Consider the following 6713-nt stretch of genomic DNA (forward strand, 5'->3'; position numbering starts at 1 on the left):
TGGTGGCTCACAACCATCTGTAATGGGATCCAAAGCCCTCTTCTGGTGTGTCTTTACACAGCTACAGTGTATTCATATAAATACAATAAATGAATCTTTAAAAAAAGAAAAGAAAAGAAAAGAAAAGAAAAGAAAAGAAAAGAAAAGAAAAGAAAAGAAAAGAAGACGTCTGAGCAGGGTGCCCATTCTGATGGGACTTCCCACGCAGTCCCTGGTATGTTTCATGAGCCAGGGGCTAAGTAGCACCATTGAGGCACTTGGACAACAGGGGACGAGTCCATTGTCCATTTCACACTGACATGATGTCAATGCTACACACACACACACACACACACACACACACACACACAAGCTGGTGGCCCTCTAACCTTTACACACTTGCTAGCTAGCTCTCTGAGACCCTGAGGTGCCCTCACCCACACCTCTAGCCCCTGTAGAACCACACGCAATGTTCCTCTTCTCCCACTGGCTGTGTGTCTATCAGTGTCCTGCACTCTGCCATCTACAGAGACCCTCACAGCAAGAACTAGAGCCTGCAGGCCTCTGTGACTTCCCTCAGGGCATTGGGTTTTTTTTCTTTGTTTGTTTTATTTTATTTTATTTTTCAAGATAGTGTTCCCTGTGCAGACCAGGCTGGCCTGGAACTCAGAGATCTGCCTGCCTCTGCCTTCTGAATGCTGGGATCAAAAGCATGCGCCACTGCAGCCACTGCTGGCCACCACCCAGGTACTTCCCTGAGTCTTAAACACTGTGTCTGCTGAGTGAATAAGTGGATGATGAGTGGATACCTATTTACAGGAGAGAGTGGGGCTCAAGGAAGGACACAAGGTGACCGCTTTCTGGGTATTCCTCAGTGACTCTTCAGAACAGCCTTATGCAGTGAGTGTTATCAATAGCCTCATCTTACAAAAGGCTTGCGAGATTTAGGATAAGCGAATACACCTTTGTCTTAGTCAAGGTTCTCCAGAAAAACAGAACCAGTAGAGAGACAGCTTTATTCTGAGAGCCTGAGGCTTGAGCTCACAGGAGCATGAAGGCTGGAGCTGGAGCCCAGGCAAACCATAGACACAGTCCCAGTCTGAGCTGGAAGCCCTGAGCACCAGGAAAGGGGTGTAGTAGTATAAGTCAGCCTCCATCTAAGCTTGAAGGCCCCAGAACTGGAAGCCCCTCCAGCCCACAGCAAAAGACGGCTATCTCAGCTCATCCTCAGGACCTCCCTGAGTATTTCCTGACCCTCCAGCTCCGCGTAAGCCCACAGTGGATTAGTGATACCTCCCAGTGTAGCTGAGGCTAGACCTTCACTCAGTCCATGCACTCACACCTACGCTCCTGGCAAATGGCCTCCCAGACAGTCTCGGGGAAAGTGTCTTTCCCACTGTTGAGGCATTCCTCAGCCCAGCCAACTGTCACATATAGTTACCCATGACAGCATCTTTCTCAGTTGGGCTGGAAACAGAGCCCAACAGCACTTGTACAGAGCTGTTCTGCTCCCAAACACTCACTCAAATGAGCTGGTAGATAGCCCACAAATCTGGTTTCCGGCACCAAGATGGGTAGATCGTGGTTCCTGTTGCTACTGACCTAATCATCGGGTGAGGAAGTACACTGAACACCTACTATGTGCCAAGGCCAAAGGTGTCAGGGCATGCAGCCCTGAGTAGGACCCAAAGCTTCCGTACAAAGGGAATCTTCTCTGAAAAGCAGCGCCGGTGGAGTTGGCCTGTCAGGAAGGAACCAAGGGGCAAGAAGATTGTCACAAGTTCAAAGCCAGCCTGGGCTGTTGATTCAGACTGTGTCTCAAATAAATCATCGGGTGGAGAAGGCCACCTCTGAGGGCCAGTGAGATGGCTCAGAGGGCAAAAGCACCCGATGCCAAGCTGATGGACTTGGTTCTGTCCACGTGGTAAGAGAGAACCAATTCCTACAAGCTGTCCTCTGACCTCCACACAGGCACAGAGACACACAAGTGAGACACACACACACACATACGATTGATTGATTGATTGACTGACTGACTGACTGACTGACTGACTGACTGACTGATGTTAAAACTAAAAGCATCCCTGAAGCAGGTGGTTTTACTCTCCCTTTGTAGAAGTAACAACATTGAGATTGACCCCATGTCACATTTCTAAGGGGACAAGGAAAGCTAAAAACGCCCATGCTTAGAACCCTGATGGCATTCAAAGTCAGCTACTTCCAACCTTGTAGCTGTAGCATCAGGTTCCATGTGCTGTCAGAGTAGGAAAAGTGGGCCTAGCACTGCAAAGAGAAAGAAGCGGAGCTGGGCATGGTGGTACACACCTCTAATTCCATCACTCAGGAGGCAGAGGAGATGAACGCTGAGAGCCTGAGGCCAGCTTGGCCTACAGAGCCAGCGAGTTACAGGCTAGACATGTCGAGACCTTTTATTTATTTATTTATTTATTTATTTATTTATTTATTTATTTATTTATTTATGGAGGGGGTTATATGATGGGGGAGAATTGAAACAGAATTCCTCCGTAGCCCTGGCTGTCCTAGAACTCACTCTGTAGACCATGACTGACCTCTTGCACTCAGAGGTTTACCTGCCTTTGCCTCTGGAGTGCAGGGATTGAAGGTGTGCCACCCCACCCACACTGCTGGGTTAGGCCCTATGAGAAGGAGGAGGAGGAAGAAGAGGGGGGAGGGGGAGGAAAAGAACAGGAAGAGGAGGGGAGGAAGAAGGAAGAGAGGAGGAAGGAGAGGAGGAGGAGATGGTAATAAAATAACAATAGTGGAGAGGTCTGGACAGAGTACAGTGGGGGTGGGGTGGGGACATAGGCAGCCTCACTGATAAGGACAGGTCAGGGAGTTGGAAAAGCAGGGTAGATGAACGTTTTCTATCCATTGTAGTGCTGGGGACCAAACCCAACGCCTCACCCTTGCTAAGCAAGCACTCCATGGCAGAGCTACCCCACCCCTACCCCGCTTTAACTTTCATACTTTGACACAGGGTCTCTCACTAAGTTATTCAGGCTGACTTAGAATTCCTGCTCCTTCTGCCTTAGCCTCTCCAATAGCTCTGACCCCAGGCCTGTGACACTAGGCCTGGCTAAATGAACATTTTAAGGACTGATAGAGTGAAGGAGGTAGAGGCCTTTTGGGGTGCACCGCTGTAGCCCCTGTTCATGACGTCTGCTGCTGGAGTGGTTAGAAGACACTTGGAAGACTTGATCTGGGCCATGGTAGACAGGAGCCGTATTGGCACCAGTGCCCAGGGCTCTATATGTCTGAGGTGGGAGCGTGAGCAAGAGGGACTGCTACTGATTCTCTTGTACTAGGAAGGCTCCGGGCTGTAGCAGAATCTGAATCTCAAGTGGCCATTAGCCCCATTTAGAATCCCAGGCAGAGAGAACCAAGCTGTCTCTGAGATAACCATCAGACAGTTCCCTAATGGCCACCAGACATAGCCTTCCCAGGCAGGAGAGACTTAGCCAACTAGGAGTGAGACAAAAGAATGTCCCCTCCTCCCCCAGACCATGGCACACCAGTGATTCCTGAGATCAAAGGCCCTGCAGTCAGCATGGGCTCATCCTAGCAGTCTGCCACCAGTCAATGCCTTGCTGTGCTGGGGGCCAGTCTCCAGGCCACAGAGAAGGAGCTCTCTGAAGTTGCCCTTCCTTCCTTTTAACTCTCCTTGCCTTTGAGCCTGAGCCCTGCAGCTGAGTCTGCTATCAGCAGCTGGATCTTCAGCCTGAGCAAGGCATCCCACTGTAGGGGCTTCTGCAGGGCCCTGGAGGGATCACCATCAGGGACCAATGCTGGGCATGGAACAGCCTTGTCGGGGGCAAGAAACCTGACCAAGAGCCAAGCCTTTGCAGCCAGGCACAAGTTTGAGTCCTAGCTTGGTCACAGTTGGGCTGGTGATTCTAGGCAAATTGTTCACCTCTCTGAGCTCTGGTTTTCCCATCCGTCTGTCTGATGGTGCTGACGCAGACTAAGCATGCCACTATACGAGAGAGAGAGAGAGAGAGAGAGAGAGAGAGAGAGAGAGAGAGAGAGAGAGAGAAGAGACTAGAGAGATGGCTCAGTGGATAAGAGCACTGACTGGTCTGCTAGAGGTCCCGAGTTCAATTCCCAGCAACCACATGGTGGCTCACAACCATCTGTAATGGGATCTGGTACCCTCTTCTGGTGTGTCTGAAGATAGCGACAGTGTACTCTTATACATAAAATAAATAAATCTTTAAAAAAAAAAGGAAGGAAGAAAGAAAGAAAGAAAGGAGAGAAAGAAAAAGAGAGAGAGAGAGAGGGAGGAAGGAAGGAAGGAAGGAAGGAAAAGCAGGACCCTCCTAGGGGTGGTAGAGGAGAAAGTTTATTGTAAATAAAAGGGAGAGAACAGACAGAGGCAAAGACAGAGGCATCTGGGAGAGTCCAAAGTGAACAGCAGCCAGACTGAGCTGGGCCATGTGAGGAGAGGAGGGGAGGGAGAGCAAGAAAGGAGCTGCCAGCCAATAGGGTGGCCTGGGGCAAGAGAGCATCTAGCTGAAATGGCTGAGTTATATAGAGATCAGAGGAGCTGGGGGAAGTACACCCAGCCCAGTGAGCTGAGAGTGTGGAGCAGGGTACGCCAGGTTCCGGCAGTGCTGAGAGGAATGGCCAGCGTCCACTAGGATATGTTTATGTTTTAAGACTTATTTTATCTTATTTATGTGAGTACACTGTAGCTGTCTTCAGCCACACCAGAAGAGGGCATCAGATCCCACTACAGATGGTTGTGAGCCACCATGTGGTTGCTGGGAATTGAACTCAGGACCTCTAGCAGAGCAGTCAGTGCTCTTTACCCCTGAGCCATCTCTCCAGCCCCCTGGATATGGTTCCTGCCCGAGTGACTGCAGACAATCCTGGCTGTTTGTGATGAGTGCTACCCAGGGAAGTCCTCCTTCTGGGAGCTTGGGGACATCTACAGAGCAGTGGGAAGTTTCAAATGTGCACTCCAAGGCACAGAGTGTGTGACTGACGTGAGGGCTACAGAGGGCAGGTGAGGATCCCGTCTGAGAGCACTTGAGGAGCACTGACTGGCCCTCAGGTTCCCCAGGGTTCCGTGCCCCGCCCCCCGCTTGTCCTCATGTGATTGCGACAGAGGACCTAGATAGAATGCAGCAGAGATTGTTAGCTATTATTATTTATGGTCCTGGTGCTTTTCAAAGGGCACGTAAAATAAATATCTTTGAATGTCATAAAAATGTGTTTCCAGGAGCTCACATCAAGCCTTATAATGCTAGAAATAAAATAGTTTCCTGGAAAGGTGGCCCTGCCATAATTTACCCACCTGTTCCCACTTGCTAAGAGCAAGGAGATTTTGTTTGGGGGTGGGGTGTTCAGCATGAGTGCCCAAAGGCGTGCATGCAGGCGTGTATGCCCATGAGCATAGAGCTGAGATATTGACAACAGATGTCTTTCTTTCTTTTCTTTTTTAAGATTTATTTACTTTATCTATTTGAGTACATTGTATGGATCTTCAGACACACCAGAAGAGGGCATCAGATCCCATTACAGATGGTTGTGAGCCACCATGTGGTTGCTGGGAATTGAACTCAGGACCTCTGGAAGAGCAGTCAGTGCTCTTAACCTCTGAGCCATCTCTCCAGCCCCTAGATGTCTTTCTTTATCAATTTTCATCTTGGTATTTTTTTGTTATTCAGTTAGTTTGGTTTGGTTTTGAGACAAAGTCTCACTTGGTAGACCTAGCTAGCCTTGAACTCACAGAGACATGCTACCTCTTTCTCCCGAGAGCTGGGGCTTACAAGTGTGCATGAACACACCCTGCACACCTTAGTTTTTGAGACACTGTTTCTTATTGAACCTGGGACTCCTAACTCAGCTAGACTGTCTGGGCAGGAAGCCCAGAGATCTGCCTGTCACTATCTGCCTGTCACCCACGCTGTTGGGTGTACAGATCGGCATGGGGACATTCAACTTTTTTGTCTTTTGAGGATCTAAACTCAGGTTGTCCTGGCAAGCACGTTACCACCTCAGCTGTCTCTCCACCCCTTGTCTGTTCTTTTTAAAACAACTGTAAGTCAAGGCTCCAGAGTCTGTGACAAGTCTCTAGGGTCCAAATAAGGAGAAACAGTGGGTGCTAAGGCAGGTGTGGTTGGGCAAAGAACACCCAGACCAAAGAACCATGAGAAAATCACCCACACTTGACCCTGATGGTGTTCAAGTGTGTGTGCAGAGCCAGATAAGGACCGCAGAGAGGCAGAAGGCCTCACAGACTGCATTCCAGCCAAAGCCTGTCTCTTCTGGGTTGTGTGATTCGGGACAGGTCATGCCATCTGTCTAGGCCCCAGTTGCCTTGACCCTGAGATGACGCAGATATTCGTGGGGATCTGAACTCAGATGCTCACGGTCAAGTTCCACGCAAGAAGAAACGATGGGTCTGAAGGTGGGTGTGCTTCTGGTCCCCACGTCCACGTGCTGCCAGGTGGCTGAGTGACCTAGCAGGTCCTCACCTCTCTCAGGCCAGTTTCTTCACAGGCAAAAGAGACCCACAATATCCCAAATGGGATAGCCATTGGACCAGTGCTTCGGCCCTGTCCATAAAGAATCTTCAACATTCCACAGATATGTATCATAACTTGGTCATAATTCAGAATGTTTTTCAAATGTGTCCTAACAGATGCAAAGATGACCCAAGCCTGCTATCCCAGCACTCAGGAGACGGAGGCAGGGGAGTTAGAGGCCAC

Source organism: Mus caroli, chromosome 4, assembly GCF_900094665.2.
Source record: "Mus caroli chromosome 4, CAROLI_EIJ_v1.1, whole genome shotgun sequence".
In the NCBI taxonomy this organism is placed as follows: domain Eukaryota; kingdom Metazoa; phylum Chordata; class Mammalia; order Rodentia; family Muridae; genus Mus; species Mus caroli.